Source organism: Anser cygnoides, chromosome 27 (genome assembly GCF_040182565.1).
Source record: "Anser cygnoides isolate HZ-2024a breed goose chromosome 27, Taihu_goose_T2T_genome, whole genome shotgun sequence".
Lineage (NCBI taxonomy): Eukaryota > Metazoa > Chordata > Aves > Anseriformes > Anatidae > Anser > Anser cygnoides.
The window spans coordinates 1,425,456-1,444,211 of record NC_089899.1 but is presented as its reverse complement, the minus strand read 5'-3'; the positions used below and the strand labels follow the sequence as shown (position 1 = coordinate 1,444,211).

At 53.7% G+C, this 18,756-nt stretch overlaps 1 protein-coding gene across 6 annotated transcripts in view; it reads left to right on the top strand.

Annotated features, from left to right (window-relative positions):
• The first annotated feature begins 647 nt into the window (after positions 1 to 647).
• GATAD2A (GATA zinc finger domain containing 2A) overlaps positions 648 to 18,756 on the top strand; it is a 63,477-nt gene continuing 45,368 nt past the window's right edge. Inside the window, exon 1 of one of the 6 annotated variants that reach the window (XM_066984031.1) lies at positions 648 to 784. The gene's annotated coding sequence lies outside the window, so the exon portion shown is untranslated. Of the gene's footprint in view, positions 785 to 12,843; positions 13,009 to 13,069; positions 13,208 to 13,858; positions 14,037 to 14,089; positions 14,607 to 14,639; positions 15,007 to 18,756 lie in introns of those variants that run through there. The other 5 variants (XM_048052404.2, XM_066984032.1, XM_048052407.2 and 2 more) reach the window with 5 other exon arrangements.

The window sequence follows — 18,756 nt, the reverse complement described above, 5'->3', positions numbered from 1 at the left end:
GCGGCGGGGAAACGCCGGAGCACCCCTGCCCTAGATCGGGGAAGGAAGCGGGGCTGAGTCACCGCGGGCCCCCGCCGCCCCTATCCGCGGCCCCAGCCCGGCCTGCGCGGGCGGATAAGGGCGGCCGCGGCCCCTCCCCTCCCCGCGGGCAGCCCGGCCCTCAGGCGGCCCCGCTCCCCGGGGGCGGCCGGCCCCGCGCCTCACGGCCCGGCCCCGCCCCCTCCGCGCTCATTGGCTCGCGTTCCCCACCCGCCGCGCTCCGCGTGAAGCCGATTGGTCCTCCCGCTCGCCAATCATCGCGCCGCCCCGCCTCTTTTCCTCACAGCTTAGAACGGGGGGGGGCGGGCCGAAAGCGGGCTCTAACTAACGATTGGCTGGCGGGCTCGGCAAGCGCCGCTTTTCATTGGGCGCCGAGTTAAAAAAAAAAAAAAAAGGAAAAAAACACCGCCCACTCCCCAGAGCCGGAGGCGGGGCGAGCGGAGCTTGGCCAAATCTGCCTAGCAACCGGCGGGTGGGCGGGAAGGGCGGCCGCCCCGGGAGTCCCGCGCCGCCGGCGGCGCGCGGCGGGGGGGGGCGGTGAGGGAGGAGGAGGAGGAGGAGGAGGAGGAAGAGGGAGGGAGGGAGGCGGGGTCTCCCTGCGCGCGCAGCCCCCTCCTCCCTCCCTCCCTCCCTCCCTCCTCCTGTCAGTGGCCACCTGAGGGAGCCGCCTCCCCTCCCCCCACGGCCCCAGTCCGGCCCGGGCCCCGCTGAGGAGGAGGAGGCGGCTCCGAGGGGGCTGAGGAGAGTGAGTGACAGCGGCCCCCCCCCCCCCCCCCCCCGCGGCACGGGGTGGGGGGGGGCGAGGAGGGAGCCCGGGGGGGGGGGGGGGGGGGTGATAAGGGGGGGGGAGCGCCCCGAGGGGACCCCGGGGGCTGAGGTGCTGAGGGGGAGGGGGGGGGGGGGGAGGGGAGGGGGGGGGGGGGGGGGGAGGGGAGCGCCCTGAGGGGGCGTGGGGGGGGGAGGGGAAGGGGGGGTGGTTGAAGGCCCCCCCCCCCCCCCCCGGGGTTGAGGGGGGAGGGGAGGGCCCGGAGGCCTCTGGGGGATTGGCCCCGGGGTTGGGGGTTGGGGGGGGGGAGGGGAAATTTAAAAAATAATAATAATAAAATAAAAGGGGGGCGGGGAGGAGCGCGGCCGGGGAGCTGCCCGCTGGTACTGGGGGGGGGAAGCAGCTCCTGGAGCCCCCCCGGGGCGGGAGCGGGGCCACTGGGGGCGGAGGGGAAGGGCAGGGCCGGCAGGGAGGGGAAGGGAAAGCGGGGAGGGGAAGGGAGAGAGCAGGGGAAGGGAGAAGAGGGCAAGGACCGGGGGGGGTGTGGGGGGGAAGGTGCCCGGAGCCCCCCTCAGGAGGAAAGTGGCGCCACGGGACGGGACGGGACGGAGCTGGGGGGGCCGCAGAGGCTGGGTGCCCCCTGAGGGGAGCGGCGCGAGGCGGCCCGCGGAGGGGACCTGCCGAGCGGGAACAAAAAGGCTGGCTGCTTGCTGGAGGGTGCCAGATGGGTTGAATTCGCGACAGGACTTAAGATGGAGGTGTTCGGTGGGGCCGCTGCCAAAGCCGAGCACTTCTGCCCGGCTTTCGGGATGTGCGGAGGTTACGGGTGCGGGGACGAGGCTCGTTTTCACGGCTCTGAAAGCCCCAGCGTCGCGTTCGCCTCCGTAACTCAATTACTTTCTTTTTCTGGCAGCGTTTCATCTCTGTACTACTTTGGGGGGGGGGGGGGGGATTTAGTTTGTACGCGAGACGAGCTCTATTCAAAATAAAGTTATATCCTGTCTGTGGTCTACCACCTTCTCCTCACCCCCAGCGATCTGCCATGTTTCACAGAACCTGTAGAGATGGCTTTTTAAAAATCTAATTCATTATTAATTTTCTATCCCCTTTGCCACTTTTTTCTGTCTTTGTGATAAGTGTGGTGAAAAGCTAGAGAGAGAAGAAGGAGCGTGCACAGGAGCTGCGTGCACTGTGGCAGTTGCTGTAGGTAAAATAATTGTCAGTTTAAGTATTGAGAAGTAACTAACTTCGCAAATTCTGACTCTTCAGAGCGTTTTAGCAGCGTATTCCAAGCAAGACAAAAATTGTAAGGCACGAAAAAGCTTTTCTCTCTGCTCTAATTTGAGAAGGACCCTGAAATATAATGACTAAACAACTTAGAAATTGGTGATATTTGTTTGAACTAGTGGAATACAAAGCACTAGTAGGTGCAAAGAAAATCATGCGAAGTGCTGCAGCGTTTCTCGTGACTGTCCCAAGCACAAAGTTTTAAGGAAGAAAACACGTATTTGTAGCAGGCAGGCTTCTTGTGGATTGAGCTTTTAGATGGAGCTTCTCCTCTCAGCCTGAGTGGTACAGATGATTTCTTGTTTTTCTGAAGACTTTTTCAAGAGTTTAATGACACGTGTTATACAAACCTGAGTACGCACACTGTTCAAACAGTGACTAAATCTCCCAGAGAGTAAAACAGATGATGTTATCACGCAAGCAGAACTGAAATTACGTCTGTGTGCCAGTGGTCCCTATATCCCGCTGTCCAATGGGCTACTCTCTGCAGCAAGCAAAATGCCGCAGGCTATTTCATGGCTCCCAGTTGGCTTCGTTTTAGACATCCTAATTTCCTGTTGCCGTGAGCAATTCCAGAGGGTCTTGCAGGAAGAAACTTGTCTATAAGCAATGAGTTGGGGACTACAAAACCCCAACTTTTGTTTAAAAAGAAAAGCACACGAACATACTAACTTTTGAAAGCTACTTCAAGAATGGGAACGAGCTTTCATCCCAGGTTAATTATCCGGTTTCCATCATAACAGGCTGAGTGCTTCAAGGATTGTGCACGAGAGGCAGCCCCATAGAATGTTAACCTCCTTATTGCAGCAAAAAGAATACAAAGTCATTACTAGATTAAGCTGTAACTGAATGTCTCTCGTCTCAATAGAGTTCAGCTGTTTGGACCAGAGAGAGATTGCCTGCTTGTGGCCCTAATATCTTCAGCTTGAATTTAAGGAGCCCGCTGAGCCTGGAGAAACTGGCTCGTGCGTTGTTGCAGTTTCCCAAAGGCAGGTAGGGAATTAAAAACAGTGGTGACTTTACTCAGCGGGTCACAGCCACATCTTTGTGAGCACTCCCAGGGGAACAGGAGACAACCCTCACACATTTCCCTGTAGGAGCCAAGCGCTGTGGGAGGAGGACGTGAAGCTTTTGTACTGCCAAGGCCCATACAAACCGGATTAAAATCATACAAAGTGAATTAAAAATGCCCACATATCAAAACTCCCGGCCTGCTCGCATCCCCTTGAGGAACTGAGGAACATGTCCCCTTGAGGAACTGAGCAGTGTCTGTGGGCCACTACTTTGGTGTGAAATATCTCTGTGGCTCTCTTGCTTAGAGAAAAAACACTTTGAGAAGATGTATGAAAAATATTTCTCTTGTCCGGCTTGTTGGTCGTGTCCTCCATTCCTTGCAGAATGCTAGGCTTCAATCTCATCTACATTTCTGGGCTGACTCAGAGTACCCAATTTCACAATTTTGGTCTGCAACCAAAAATATCAGTGGATGTTGCAGCCAAAGAACAATGAGGGAAGACACCCTAAAGAATACCCCTTTGCTGACTAATTCCCTTTTCTGCAGAGCAAGGTGGTGTGTGCATTTTTGGAAACCTGACCAGTGCTGTTTCTTGCCCAGGTTTGAAAACTGAAAGCATTTGAGCTGTTGTACCGTGTGCGCACAGGTAGGCTGGCTGTTGAGCATCTGAGTCTTAGATGCCGGGGGTCATAGCATAATAACTGTTGTATTTTTACCGAAGCAAAATAAATCACACCAACCAAGTCCATTGACCCATCTTAATCCCAGGAGAGCATACTCCTCTAGAGGAGAGAGCTCCAAAGTTGGCATTCAGAGAAAGACAAGACGTCCCATTGCAGGACAGAACCTTCCCTGCCTGCTCACTTGAGTCGTTACTTTTAATCAAATAGGTCTCTAGATTTGCAAAATAAGCAAATTATATTAGCTGTGGAGGGTACTCGCTTGGAACACGCCATTTCCCTAGAAGCAGATACTCGGACACACTTGCCACGTGTGAGTTGCCCCCTCTTTGTCAGAGTTTCATTGTCCAGCAATCTACTCACACGTTAGATTCTGTTGCTTAGCTCAGACCCAGTCCCTGCTAAAGTGAATAATCAGGGTGTTAGTAACAAGGTGAGATACTGGAATACCTGCAGCGTTTGCTTTTGGGTTGCCTGCCATTGTAAACCAGTGCCTTTATGCTCATGGAGCTACCAGAGCTATTTTCAGGGTTTATCCATCTTTTTACTGTTCTTTCTGCAGCCCATAGCAACTTTCTCTTTGCCAGAAAACTCTTTTATCTTCAAACCCACCAGCCCTTATTAATAGCCTCTTATTAGTTCTTTAATTTTCTGCCACTAGTTCTTTAATTTTCTGTCACTGAACCCATTTACCCAGCTGACGAGGGAGTTCCAAGGACGATGGAGGACGTGAGAGGCGGGTGGTCGGTGTTGGTGACAGACCCCAACCCACCAGCTTCATGCTGGGGACATTTTCTGACAGACCCAGGGCATGACTGCCAGTAGAAAATCAAGTTGTTGCTTTTTTCTAGCTATTAGCTTTCACATTTTTTCCCAGTGTACTCGCATGTAATTACTGATACATTATAAACATTGTATTCTTAATTTATAGAAAGCATCTCCCTAGCCCGTGGGGAGCCCAAGTGTAGTTGCCTTGGTTCCCCTGCGCAGAGCAGTTAAACTCTCCCTCAACAACTGATTTATATAACTGAAATAGCTAGGGAAGTGAGAAATTTCCTTCCTCTTAGGATACAATGCCAAGGATGTCAAATCTCTAGAGAGCCTGATGATAAGAATTGGGCTGTCCTTTTCTGCAGTTATTAAACAAGTAAATGATTATTCGTCAGAGCACTGAGACTGCGGGATGCGGCTGTGTGGCAGTCCCTCTCCTGCTCGGTTGCAGGCACCCCTGCAGGTCCCAGGCAAGGCTGGGGGAGTGGGTGATGGAGGAGAGGCTTCCTTCCCAAAGGGGAGCAAAGGGAGCTGCAGGTTTGGGTGAACTAGAAGCGATTTTTCCCGAGCCATCTCTTGGCAAAGCACTGGGAACGGCACGTAACCAGTAGGATCTTCTGGTGGCTGTGAGGGGTCTCCCCCTCGGTCTCTTCTCAGTACCTGGCTTTGTCATGCAGGACAAATTTCAGCTCGGAAGACAGCTTTACCAAAGCCCATTGACCCAGCCAAGCTTTCTCTGCTTTCTGAACTACTCTTGTTCCTGTTGAACAGCCTCTATGCTCTGACTTAAAGGCTGGGGGGGAAACTGCACGTGGAGTTTGTGGTGTATGCTTACACCGTGAGAGTCTGTTGGAAGAACCCCCGGTGTTGCCCTCCCAACACAAGCAGCACGTTAGCTTCCGTGAGGGTGGGCACAGCAAGCAAGGCAAAGGAGCGCGCTGACATTTCCAGTTGAGGACTTGGTAAACTCTAAGCAAGCACCAGGAACAGGAGCTGCTTTATGAATCCCTTTGCCTTGAAATCTACCTGAAAAAAAAATAAGACCAGTAATGACTGATCCCATCAATCCTAAATTTAGAAATGAATCTAATTTCTAAGCCTTGCTTTTCAGCAGGAAAGCAGGTTATGGAACTGACCTGGTACAGTTCTGTTGGGGGAAGAGAGGGAATTAGCAGTGGGTTAGGGGAAAAGACTGGCATTTTTTACACGCTGATAATAAACATCTTATTACCAGAAGGAGCAATGTTAATAAATGCTTACAGTAAACATAGTGTAAGACTCAGATAATCCTTCTGAAAATAGAGGGGTTTTCCTACTCCAATAACTATCCAGTCACCTTGATGGAGATCAGCAAAACCTTGCAAGGCTTTTTTAGACTTTGGCTTTACATCAATGTGCCCATGATTGCCTGTGACATAACTGGATGGTGAGGCTTTGCTGGCACCTTGCAAATACACATTGAGTCCTTGGCAGCAACAGGTAACAAAAGGCTCAAAGCATTCATCTTCACAAAATTACCACGAGTTACAGCAAACCAACAGCAGGTTGACCTGTCGAACTTCTGTTCACCTCTGAAAGGTTAAAAGAAAGTTTTTTGAGAGGCACAGATAACTTGCTTGTTTGGCCTTGACGTGCTACAAATTTTAATAAAGTTAATTATAATCAAGGTGATGATTTTGTAGCGGGATGGCACAGGTGGCTTTGCATGCAGTGCAGGTCTCGGTGCAATGCTGATCCCGGGCTGGGTCCCCTGAGAAGCCAGGAACAACCGAGCGCTCCCTTTCGCAGCCCTAAGGCAAATGCCTGCTTTATTGAAGGGACAAGATTCTGAAGGTGCTTTGCTCAAAGTTCCTAATTTTTGCTCTTTATCTACCTTTTGTTGCAATCACTGGCTGCATACTTGGAAGAAATCTAGAGTAAGAGTACCCTGACACGAGGGTCTTGTATCCCCTTCCATCAGAACCGTACCACGGGAGAAAAAGCCTTGCCTTGTCAGCACTTAGAGTTAAGAATGCTTTCTGTCAGCTCTTTATTTCTCAGTTGCCCCAACCGTGAGGATCTTTGGCCAGTACTCGTCTGTTAAACCACAGAGAAGTGTTGGTGTCGCGGCACCCATGCAGACAGATACCTGCCTGTGCTGGTGCTAATCTCCATGAGGAATCTAGTCTGATGCTGGACTGAGAGAATAACTGCTGGGAATTGCTCAAATCCATCTGTGGAATTTAGGTGGAGTTCTTCATGCCGCAACTACAAACCCACTGACCTTGGGAGAAACATTCCCTGTGAGCTCTGAAACCCTTAATTTGTAGGGTCTGCACTGTAAAGCTGAATCCGTCCTGAATCGGGTTTTTCTGTGCCCCGTGTACCAACTGGCCAGCTCTGACTGCGGAGTTTGTTCAAATCTGGTTAACAACGAACGATGCTTTGTTAACAATGACAACCCCAAACCTGCAGCTTCCAAGATGCTTTAGTGGATAAACACAAATCCTGCCAAAAAATCCTTCCAAACCATTTTTTAAGTTGATACCTTGCAAATTTACAGCTCAGCTGAGCCGCACAGTCTGGCTTTCGAACTCAGAACGAGAGCATCTTTGGTGCAGTTCCTGAAAACCGTCGCAGCCCTGTGCAGGAACGCCTCGAGTGTGTCAGAGGAAGGGTGAGAGCAAAGTTTTGAGCGTGGCATTTACAGTACTGTACAGCTGTAGATCTGCTCCTTATCTTCTGGAGAAATTAACCACTTCAGCACAAGTACACCAGTCAGCCCGACTGGTCCCCTCAAGGAAAAAAGCTGCTTTTCTAGGAAATGGGATAGCTACAAATAGAGCTTCGAGAATACAGTTCTCTACTAGAACTGGTAAAAGCTATTAGTTATCCAGGTCATGGTTGTATTTCCTCAATTACCTCTAATTTGGAGGGTGGTAAAGACCAAAATCTGAGAAGGATCAGACGCCCTCAGTGCTGGAGGAAATGTCTTACATGTTTTAATTCTAAGAGCACTTGCTGTTAGCAATGTATTAACATCAGCTCTCTTCTGCTTTCCCTGTCCAGGGTTTCAGAGTATACAGATATTGATACCAGTGTGAATTAGTAATTTAAATATTTTTGAATAAGGAGTCAACAAAAAAGTATAAAACTGAAAGTGTTCATTATTGTGCTCCGAAAGGAGGCAATTCATACTTAAAATTACTTTGTGAATAGCCCAGCGGTCCCGTTGCCCTCAGAGACTGCCCCAAAGAGTCAGGGGAGGCAAATGCAACGTGTGCGCAAGAGGGGAGGAAATCAGCAGATGACGATAAAATCACCTGATTGCAGATGTGGACTGTGGCACAGCCCAGAGTTTCATTTAGAAGGGAAAGTCAGCGAGCAGCAGTCCCGCTGGTGCGGAGCCGGGTGTGGGGTCCTGCTTCCCGTGGGACCGGGGCAGCTAGGGCTCACAGGGATCCGAGCCATTTAGGATCTCGTCAGAGTTTTCTCCGACTAGTTAATTCTTCTCCTAATCAGGGTCAAGTTCTGATGAGCCACGTGACAGTGATCAGTAAACAAGCAAGAGGTGCTTGTTTACAGCCATCCCTCGCCGGAATGGCTCTGTGGGTCTGACTCACTGTTTGCCAGCGAAACGTTTGTGTCCGAAGCTGCAGGTCACGAGCCTAACCGAAGCAATCTGCGCCGGGCTGCGGAGGACCAGTTTTGGGAGCTGGAGATGGTCTTTGGCAGATCTTTAAATAAAAGCAATGCCGGCTGAACTTTGTGCTCTCCCACTTCTGAGCAAAATCGATAGTCCATGAAGCGCTTGTTGAATTGGAGCAGAGCTCCTAATATATCCCCTTCCAGCCATAAAAGTGCTTATTAGGGACAGGGTCAGATAATATCACACTGAAGCACCATCTCTGGCTCGGCAGTATTTGCATATGTCTGCTGCTTTCCCCATTTCCTGAATAACTTACTGATCTTTTTTTTTTTTTTTTTTTTTCAGTTCAGAAAGATTAATTTTCATTTCTGTTTGGGGCTATTCACCTCAGTGCTTAGACCGTGGAATTTTGACCGTTTCCAATCTCGCATCCCGCTTTGCTGCAGAAAACCTTTAAGTGTTACTCCCTGCGGGTGGGAGATGGGCAGACAGACCCCATGGTACGGCTCATATAGGGACTGAAGGGCAGATTCTTCTTGTCAAAAAGCACCCTTTTACCTCCTCATCCTATTCCTGAACTATTTTCCAGAAATTCTGTCTTGAGCAGCTGGTGGTGACTGCAACTTGCGCTTGCAGGAACACAGTTTCAGCAGAAAATAAGTAAAGGAAGGTCTCTTGGTCCCAAATCTATGGAATTCCTTTCATTCTTAGCATAAGCCATCTTAAAATTGTATTCCTGTAATTTCTAGCACCGTCGTAGCACGATTACAGTTTTATCCTTTTTTCCCTTTAAATATTTAAATATATAGTCTGTTAATTTCAAACTCCTAGCCAGCAATGTAAAAGGTGGAACGATACATTCTCTACAAGGTCCTGGGGCTGTCTTTTTTTTTTTTTTTTTAAATGAAAGATTGCAGTCTGTCATCCTAGGACCGGACACCAGGTCAACACCCCCCCCCGTACAGCCCCTGGTGTACGGTGGAAACCAGGTGAGCCTAACAGATAGAGCCACCGGTCTGAAGCATTATTCCGAGCTATCTGTGCTTCTTGATCCTCTGGACCATCCAATGATGTTCTCTGCCCTAACTAAAGCACGTATCGGCTGCCGAGCTTCAGGACCTGCTTAGCCTGTTCTGTATGCCAATATTAGCATGTTCCCGTGCGTCTTGCATCTGCTGCTGGTTGCAGGAAGATGACCAAGTCTTCCAAATCGAGTTTTACTTCTTGTTCTTCTTTGACCTGTCATTCCGACGTGCGTTATCTTGAATTTGAGAAAAGGCCTAATCTCAGTTTTCCTTCTGGGATACTTGCGAATTTGGCACAAATTTTACATCTTATTTTTTTCTGGTCACATCCCAGTACCAAATTCTGCTCTTGTCGCAACAAAATTAACTTCCTAGTGTATGTTACGTTGGGTGGCGTTTTTATGAGGTGTGGTAGTAGGGTGTACAGGAAGGATGAAGTAGGATGAAGTATTTCATCCCTGATAACACCTATGGACTTTGCATTTGGAGTGAGGGAAATACCTTTGCAAGAACAACTTCATGTTGGACTTCATGGCTCCAGCCAAGTTTTACTCTCTTGACGAGGTGTTCGGCGTTAACGCCGAGTCTGGGCTACGTAATGTCAGTTTTGGCTACCAGAATCAATAGCGGTGCCGGTCCCTGGGCTTATGCCACATTCCTAAGTGAAAATCACACGCAAGTGAGTATTTGGGGGAACCTGCTGGGTCGGCTCCATGCCGAAATACGGGTGATAACTGATAGGACAGATGGAACCAACCGAGGTGCCCCTGGCCGGGCCGGCAGGCACCGCTCCCACCGTGGCCACCCGCAGGCTGCAGGCCCGGGGCCCGGGGAGAGGCATGGCCGTGGTGCGGCTGCTGCCTCCGCCGGCAGCGTCACCGTAACGACACGCCCAGGGCACGCCGACCGACTTCCAGCACTCCTTCTCCCACCTGACCATACCCTCTCTGCCTGACGCTTAATTGCGTGCGTGTAATCAAGGCCCAGGTGAGGAGCGGTGAGGTAACACTGCTGTGTGGCGCTCCTGTACCGTGCAGCATCCGACACGGAAAGGCTTGGCCAAAGTGGAGCTGTTGGCTTACTTAAACGGCTCCTGAACTATTGGATTTTAATTTGAACGCAGCACTTAATTTAGATTAAAATCCAATAATGTTAATAGTCTGATGTTGCCTATTTCAATAAAAGCGTCCCTCGGTGATGCATGGCGCTCAGGTATTTCGTTGGATAGTTCAGAGGCCCAAAAGGAGAGCATTTGGCTTAGAGGAGCGCTGACACTGAGCCGTGAAGATTTTAGGTGCTATTTTAGATAGGAGGGGACTGCTCTAATCGTGTTTCACCAGCTCTCTCTTACTCCACCTGGCAAAGATGTTGAGGTGATCTGTTTAACACAGGGGCAAGGCACCGGTGCTTGCCCTTTCAGGTGTCTGGTTTGGGTTGTTTGGACCCAAGTAGCATCAGCTTTATTTTTTTCTGAACCCAAGATACGTATTTACAGAACTTTTGAACTCCGAACTCTTTAAAGTCAGACTGACACAGGTAGATCAATTATTTTTTTCCTTAATTTGAGGTTTCACAGAACTTGCCTCCCAAAAGCACGTTAGGAATAGTCTCACTTCAGCCGTTTACACAAACGTGTTGCAGAGTTACTTCACCTGCATGCACTTCTGTGTTGCAGAGTTACTTCACCGTATGCAGGCACTTCTAGGAACGCACAGCTCTGTGGCAGCGGTGGTTCTCTCGCGGACAGAGCCAGCAAGCTGCCGCACTCGTTTCTCACTGAAAGAGCAGCAGCTCGCGTCTTTGTTAAGTCATTACAACACTGCCGCACCTTCCAGGTGACTTCGTTACGAGTCCCTCTGGATGCTACCGCGGTGCCGTCCCCCAGCAACGTGGTCCCCCAGGAGAAGGAGGTCTTTACCGAAATGAAAAAAATCAGCAGCTCCTCTTAATCCGCTCCTAAAATATTTCCTAAATAATCACTTGCTTTGATGTTTTAAGTAAGGGGATGAAAGAAAAGCGTAAGGCGGCGTGCTCTTCGGCCTGTGGTAGCGTTTCTGCGCATGGCGTTTGAAGGACTCGGTGGTTGGGTTGGTTTCCTAGGGTTAGGGTTACCTGACCTGCAACAGCGAAGGGCTAAGGCCAGCCGCCCGTGGGGGCCTCGCCACTCTGGCATTTTTTATGTAAAAAAAAGTAGTTGGCCAAATTTGGGATGATGTGCTGATCGTGAGACCGTTGCTGTCTGAAATCCTCTGTGCTCGAGTGCGGGGTATAAACAAGTGGTTGGAACCCACAGAGCCGGCTCCCCGTCTTTTCACAGGACCTACAAACTAATTTTCAGCCTCAGAATTAAGTCATCAAAATTCTAAAGAACTTTGCTAATTATTCTGCTTCCAAATCACTTTCAATCAGCATCACACTTGGAAACGCGTTGGCGGGGAGCATCGCACACAAGGTCTGGCAGAAAATTGCTTATCGGGCAACCTCCTCCCTAGGTCTCTGTGACATCCCTCCCGTTTCTAAATTCATGCTTCAACTAGGTTTTAGAAAACGTGGCGGAAACGTGACTGCAGAGCCAGAAACTTCATCCTGCCAGAGGAAGGAGGACCCCAGAGCACGGGGTATGGCCCTGCTGAGAATGATCAGCCTGAGACTTGGGGGGCACAGGGAATGCGATGCGCTCAGGCTGGCGACTTAGGAGCCAACAGACCCCGTCCAGGTGATACCCCGTGTCCTGAAATATGGAAAACGGGAGATACGAAGGGTTGTTGGCGTTCGTCTGGTACAGAAGCGGTATTTGTGGGGAGCTAGGCGAGCTCTGATAGTTGGGTGCCTTGCAAAGGCCATCCCGGCTGTTCCGATGGCACCCTGTGGGTGACACCGGGCAAGCAAAAGGCAGGGAGGGAGCGGCATGTGGCAAGGACGTGAGGAAGTCGGTAGCCAGCTGCAGAGCCGGTGGGCCCAAAGTGCGTCTCGGGGGGGGTCGCAAGTGTCTCGGTGGGGTCAGTTATATGAACTGTTCCGTTTTTCTCCTGTTAATTCAGCCCACCGTGGGTTACGTGCTGGGCTTGAGGTCTGGTGAACACGGCTTCAGAACCCCCCCCCCACAGTTAAGTTTCCTAGGAGCGCAGAGCTGCCGGTGGCTCTGCCCCGAGCTGGCATCCCGGGCTTTGCTCCGCATCTCGTACGTGCTCTGGCTGGGGGCTGTTTGGGGTCGTTTTCGGAAAACACGAGCTTTTGATTCTCCAGATACCGGAGGGGGGAGCAATGCCTTGGAGGGGGGGGGGAGAGCGGTGCCCCGGTGGGGGAGAGCGATGCCCCCGGTGAGGAGCAATGCCCGGGGGGGGCGGGAGAGCAATACCCAGATGGGGACCGATGCTCCCGGTGGGACACCGATGTCCCCGACGGGCGCGACGCCCCGGGGGTGCCCCCGCCGCCCCCGAGGGTGCCGCCGCTCCTCCACGTGGCCCGGGGCTCCTCGGCGCGCCCCGCGGCGGCGCCCCCCGCCCGCTCCTCAGCCAATCCCCGGGCGGCTTCCAACGCGCCGCGACCCCTCCGGCCAATGGTGCCCCGGGTCACAAACCTGCTCCACCATTGCCCGGAAGCGGCGCCGGGCCCCCGCGCGGTTGCTGTTGCTGCTGCCGCTACTGCCACTACTGCTGCCACTGCTACTACTGCTGCCACTGCTGCCACTACTGCTGCTGGTGCTGCTGCCGCTGCTCCGGCCCCGGCCCGTCCCCGCGGCCCAGGACGGGCCCGGCCCCGCGCATGCTCCGCCGGGTGACGCCGCGACTCCATGTGTGAGCGGCGCGTTAGTGGGCAAGGGGAAGCCGCTGCGGGGGGGGGGGGTGGGGTGGGCGGGGGGACCGGCCCGTGGGGGGGAGAGCCCCCGGCTGTGCGGGGGAAAAAAAAAATAATAATAATAATAATAAATTCGGGGGCGGCGAGGAGAGCACGGGGAGGAGGAGCGGGGGCGGCCGGATGCGAGGCGGCGTGAGAGTGAGTTCCCAGCCCCAAACTTCGGCTTGGGCTTCGGTGTCGGGGGGGGGGCTGGATTTTTTGGGGGGGTGGGAGCGGGCACCGGGGTGGTCCGGGAACCCCCCCCCCCAGCCCCCCGCCCCAGGGTGTGAGGGCACCGGGGGCAGCGCTCGGGGAGTGCAAAGTCCCGCGGGGGGGGGGGGGAAGGGTTCGTAGGGGGGGGAGCACCGGGGGGGGGGGGGGGGGGGGGGGGCCGGTCTCGGTCCCGGTCGTCCCGGGGCTCGCCGCCGGCTTTTGTTCGGCGTTCGGCCGGCAGCTGCGAGGCGTTCGGTGCGGAAAGTTGGTCCGGGCTTTCCGCCGTGCCTGCTTCCTCTTCCTCCTCCTCCTCCTCCTCCTCCCGTACCCCCGGGGCAGGGTGCGGGCTGGCAGCCCCCCCTGCACCCCCTTCTACCCCCCCCCCCCCCCGTCCCTCCCTATCCCTACCCCACCGCTCTCCCACCCCCCTCCCCCCCCCCCCCCCCCCTCCCCTCCCCACCCCCCCCCCGTCCCCCGGGGGCCCCGCACCGAGCGGCCGCCCCGGGCAGCCCCCGCCGTGGCACCGGCCGGGCCGAGGCCGTGTCACAATAAGAGTCCGTCCCCGCCTCAAGGTGCGCCGCGCCCGGCCGCCGCCACCGCTCCCCGCCCGTGGGGTCACCGCCCGTGGGGCCGGGGCACACGCCGAACCCCCGGGACCCTTCGCCGCCAGCCCCGGTTCGGCCCCGCCGGGAGCCGGGCTGCCCCGGTGGAGGGGGTCGAGCTGCCCGGTGGTCCCGGCGGCGACACCGGTGCCTCTGACCGGCACCACGAAGCCGTGAGTTGGGATGCGCCGACTTGCTGGCCCGCGGCGTCTGCTCGCGGTTTTATTTCAGCCCGTTCGCGTGCCTCGGGTTTTACTTTCGCTTGGCTCCTCGAGCTGCCCCTCGCTCTCCCAGGCTCGTGCGGGGCGGGAGGCTCCTTTCCCCCGGCACCAAGGCTCCCGAGCTGCCGGGCGCGATGCCGGCTGCCACCAAGGACCGGTTGGCAGGCATGGCCCCTAAATCTCATCTCCAGCTTCCTTCACAGGTGTCTGGCTTTCATGTTTCTTTCTCATCTGGCTGCGAAGGCAGCTGGAAGTAGAGGCAGCCGAGCTGCTAGCAGAGAGCGTTACACAGGAAGTGAAAAACGGAGAGGGGCCGTTGGGAATAAGAGACATGCTGGCAGGCTGGAAGCAGCCGCGCGTCGGCAGGAGGAGGCAGGGATCCCGCTGCTCTCCTGGACCAGCTATTGACCGCGTCTCGGGCAAAGGGAGGCCTGGGCAGGACGCAGAAGGAACCTAAGGGGCGCTCAGTTAGCCCAGGGCACGCGGTGACAGAGGACCAGAGGCGGGAGACAGGAGAAGAAAGTAAGAAACTGAACGCCGTTGGTTTCCTTGTCTGCCTAAATCATGCGGTGGCCTCCTGGGCACCCGTGTGCGGCCCTGGGCTGCTCCCACAAAAGCCCGGGCAGGTACCTGTGGGGTGGCGGTGGAGGTGACGTCGCAGTGACACCTGCTGGTGCTGGGGGCCACACGGAGCCGGTGGCACCCCCAAACCCGCTGGAGGCGGTGGGAGAGGCAGCGGGGACGGTGCCGCCAGGCCCCGGCGCCACCTCACAGCGCGAGGGGCTGTGACACGGGCGGAACGCCGTATGCTGTACGCCACGCTCCGCTGCTCCTCGCTGTTTGCCCGGCCCTCGGTGTGTCTGGATTGTCGAGCCCTGGACGAGAAAGGGGTGTGATATCCTGACGGCAGCGAGGCTCTGCGGTTAAGTATCTCAGGCAGGATCACAAAACAAGCTAGTTTCAGGGCTGAGGGAGCCGCTCGGTTTCTTTTTTCTTCCCCCCCCCCCCCCCAGCTACGTGGTCTCAAAAATCGGGAGGGCAGCGCGGCTTGGCACACGGCTTCCTGGCTGTAAAAGCTGACACCTGTATGCGCTGAGCTGATGTTCTGCTAACCTTTGTTGGGAAAAAGACCAAATATTAACAGTTAGCATGCTGTGGTTGAATTCTGTATTAGTGTGAAAAGGACCAAGTCCTGCTTTCGAAGGGAAAAGCACCCCGATGGGTTACGTTGGGAAGGAGGCGTTGTGGATCCGCGATCCCTCAGTAACTCGTAGAGCTGGGGGTAGCCAAAGATATTTCTCTTTCCTCAGAGGTGGAAGCAGCGAGGAGTCGCTGACGCCGTCCCCAGCAGCGTTACATAGTCATGAGGTTACGGCAGCGGGCGATGATGCAACAGAGTTGGCGTATGATGCAGTGTCAGTATGCTAATGCTGTAACTTAATATAGCTGTGTTATGACTTTTGGGGTAATTACAGGCTGGCAGTCATATGTGGAGCTGTTCAGAATTGGTGGTTTGAATTCAGATGGGGCTCACGCATTGTGCGGTAGTTCTGAGGCTTATGCAGGGCAAGGTGAAGGATGAGGGTCGCTTTCTCAGCTAGGTGGCCACACGTGCACATATGTACAACGTCTGTCCCCTTCAGGGACCCCTCTGCACGGCCTAAGGTTTGCCCTGGAGTTATCCCCTCGCGGTCAAAGGAACGACAGCGGAGGGAGGAACTCCGGGCTTACTGTCTTATGGTCTTACACTGCTATTTCTGGGTGTGCTCCTCGTTAGCCCTGCCCGCCTGCGTGGGCTCAGCGCTCCTGGTTCAGTCCTGCAGCGCTTGTGCCCTGCTGCTTTTCAGGAGGGAAAGGAGGAGGAAGGATGCTGGGGGTAAAACTACAGGGCGTCCACTTCCGATAGCTCGTGGATGGGGCTGGAAGGGATTTAAACGCGAAGCGGAAAGCTCCTTCGGGTGCGAGGGGGGCCACGTCTGAGATCATCTCGTGCTTTCGGTTGTGCCTCCTGAAATGGTGGCCGTGTCGTAGAGTCCCTGGCCGGCCGCCAGCCAGCCAGAGGTCCCGGCATCTGGCGCAGGCACTCGGGGAGGGCAGAGCCGGCGAGGTGCCGCGGTGCTCGGTGGAGCGCGGGTCCCTCGCCGGGCAGGGAGCGCTCCCTCTGAGCGGAAAACGCGGCTTTGCTGCCTAAATTTAGGTTGTTTTCATGGAGTGTGTTTTGAACCACAAACTTGTAGATGCGCTGCGTAGATGCTGGGCTCTGATAGCAGATATTAGGTGTTCTTACACATCTGAAAGCTGAAATCTTTGCACATCAGAGCCTGCTCTTTGATATTATGCACATGTGAGCTCTTCCCCGGGCTGAAGTTACCTTTAATAGTTATGTTTCTTACCACCGTGCTCTGGGGGGGGATACCTGTGTGCTTGTTTTGCTCCTGTTTCACAAAGCACCCTGTTTTAGAAGGTTGTGTCTCTGTACAGCGCTGGTGTGCGGTGACCTACCTGTGCCGGCAGGGGCTCTTCCTGGCCTGGGGAGGTGCAGCCCAAATAATTCACAACCAAAAACTTGGAAACAAAACGTACGGTGTGCCTGTTCCCCGATGAATTAAAATACACACACTGAGCTCTCGTTACAGCATAAAGGAAGAGCGGTGCTGCTGAGGAGCCCCCTTACAGGCACTTGTTGGCTTCCAGCTTCGTTCTTTTTCAATAACAATCTAAGTAACGTAGAACTGTTTTTATTTTTTTTGTTCCCCCTCCAAATGTTCCTGGAGACTGTGGCATCTGAAAATACGGCAGGCTTATTTTTAGACTTGGGGAAGTAGCGTTTGCTTTTGTGTAATGCTGCTCATGTTTGAGGTGTCGTAGCACGGGCTGAAGACCAGCATGCGAAGTGCAGCATAGTTTGGTACTAGGTACGTGTATTTTGTTGGGGGGAAAACGGGTAAAGAATGTGCTCTTAGGGACTAGGAAGTGCCGGGACAGCCTCATAAGGGTGTTCTTCTTTGAAAGTGTCTCCTTGTTTCCTCAGGCTGCCCCTGCTCTCCCTGTGCTGCTTGGGTTAGATTCATGCCCTTAAAACTTACAGGAAGTTCGGCACTTCATATAGAGATACTCTGCTTATTTATGCATCTATATTTTAAATAATTGGTTTAAATACTCACTTGGGGTCCTTTTTGGGTTGTTATTTTTGTTTTTTAAGGCTTTTCTATCCTTCTTCCCCCTCCCCTTGTCTCTGCATTTCTGTGGCATCCCTTTACATGAGGAACTGGACACTTGCTGAACATACTGTCCCTCATTCAGTTAGCAATTCCTGCTTTATTTCGTGCACGCTACCTGGAATTTAAGAGGTTATTAACTTCTTTGTGATACCTTCTCCCCAAGTAGCACCTCTCAGCCAGAATGCCCTGTGTACTGCGGCGAGCTGATGTCAGGTGAATCGGGCCCGTTTTCAGGTGGGGAACCCGGCAGCGAAACACCCGCAGCAAGCCCCGCAGGATAGCGACAGAGCAAAGGTTAAGGTTTATTAATACGCAGTTTCCTACGCTGCCTTTCTGTTGTTCAGCACTTTTCCTCTTCCTTCCCCCACCCTCCTCCAGACCACGCCGGGCGCTGGAGGTGCTGGCGCTGCTTCGTGGCCCGCCGGCGGTGTTTGGCTTTGTGGTGTGCCGGGGCTCGGGAGTCTGCGGCGGGGCACCCGGTACGCAGCTGCTGTTTGCCTTCGGATGCTTGTGTCTGTGCCCGTCCTGGTCCAGCATCACCTCGGGAGACTGCGGCCGAGACGGGGCAGGAAGGAATTCTCCCATAGAGCTTTCCTACGCCTTAATTATAGGCTGCCTCCTCGCCGTGCTGGGGCTTTTGAAGCTGTTGTCCGCTACGCTCCTCGTGCACGCTCCTCTCGGTTTCTAGAGCAGGTGTGGTTCTCGCTTCATGGGCACAGCTCGCCCTTTGAGGGTTTTGGGGGGGAAATATAAGTCTGATTAGGCCGTTTGGGTTCTGTGGGACATAATCAAAGTTTAGCAAGAAAGTTTTGCACATCCTTAGCTTTCGATGTGTTGACTCTTAAGCAAAAATGTTGGAATATACTGAAATAAGCTAGAAAATGGAAAGCCTTAGCTTCTTGCAGCTATAGCATGTCTCTTTCTTTCCTCCTTGCCTTCGTTGCCAGTAGGGTTTGAACACACCTCAGCGTCGCATCTTGAGCATGGGCTGGTACTGGCTGGCCATGGGTCGGTGTCCCATGGGTGCCTTCAGAGGTGTGGTGGGCAGATCGCAGGTGGTTCTCCTGGTTACTGCGTCTTGAAAAGCACACTGCTCAGGACCAGCTGATGTGAAGTAACATGTTCTTACTGCTGCCTGTGTTTTCCTGTCCTCTCTGGAGGAGAAGTTTTGTATTGCCTTGTGTAAATCACTTAAACCTCTCTGTGCCTTGGCCATCCCATCTGCGCAATGGGTATAAGCGTGTGTTACGAAGGAAGTATGCGAAATGTGGCTTATAGCAACAATTCCTTCCAGTCTTATTTTAATCTTCATCTTTGGCTTTTATCTCTGAAACAGTTTAACCCTGTGCCATCTCAGTTTCCAAATGAGAATTGCTGGTAGAACTGAAGATTAGAGCAGAAAAAAGTCCGTGGGTTTGCCCCACAATCTGTAAAGGCCAGTTGGTTGTATT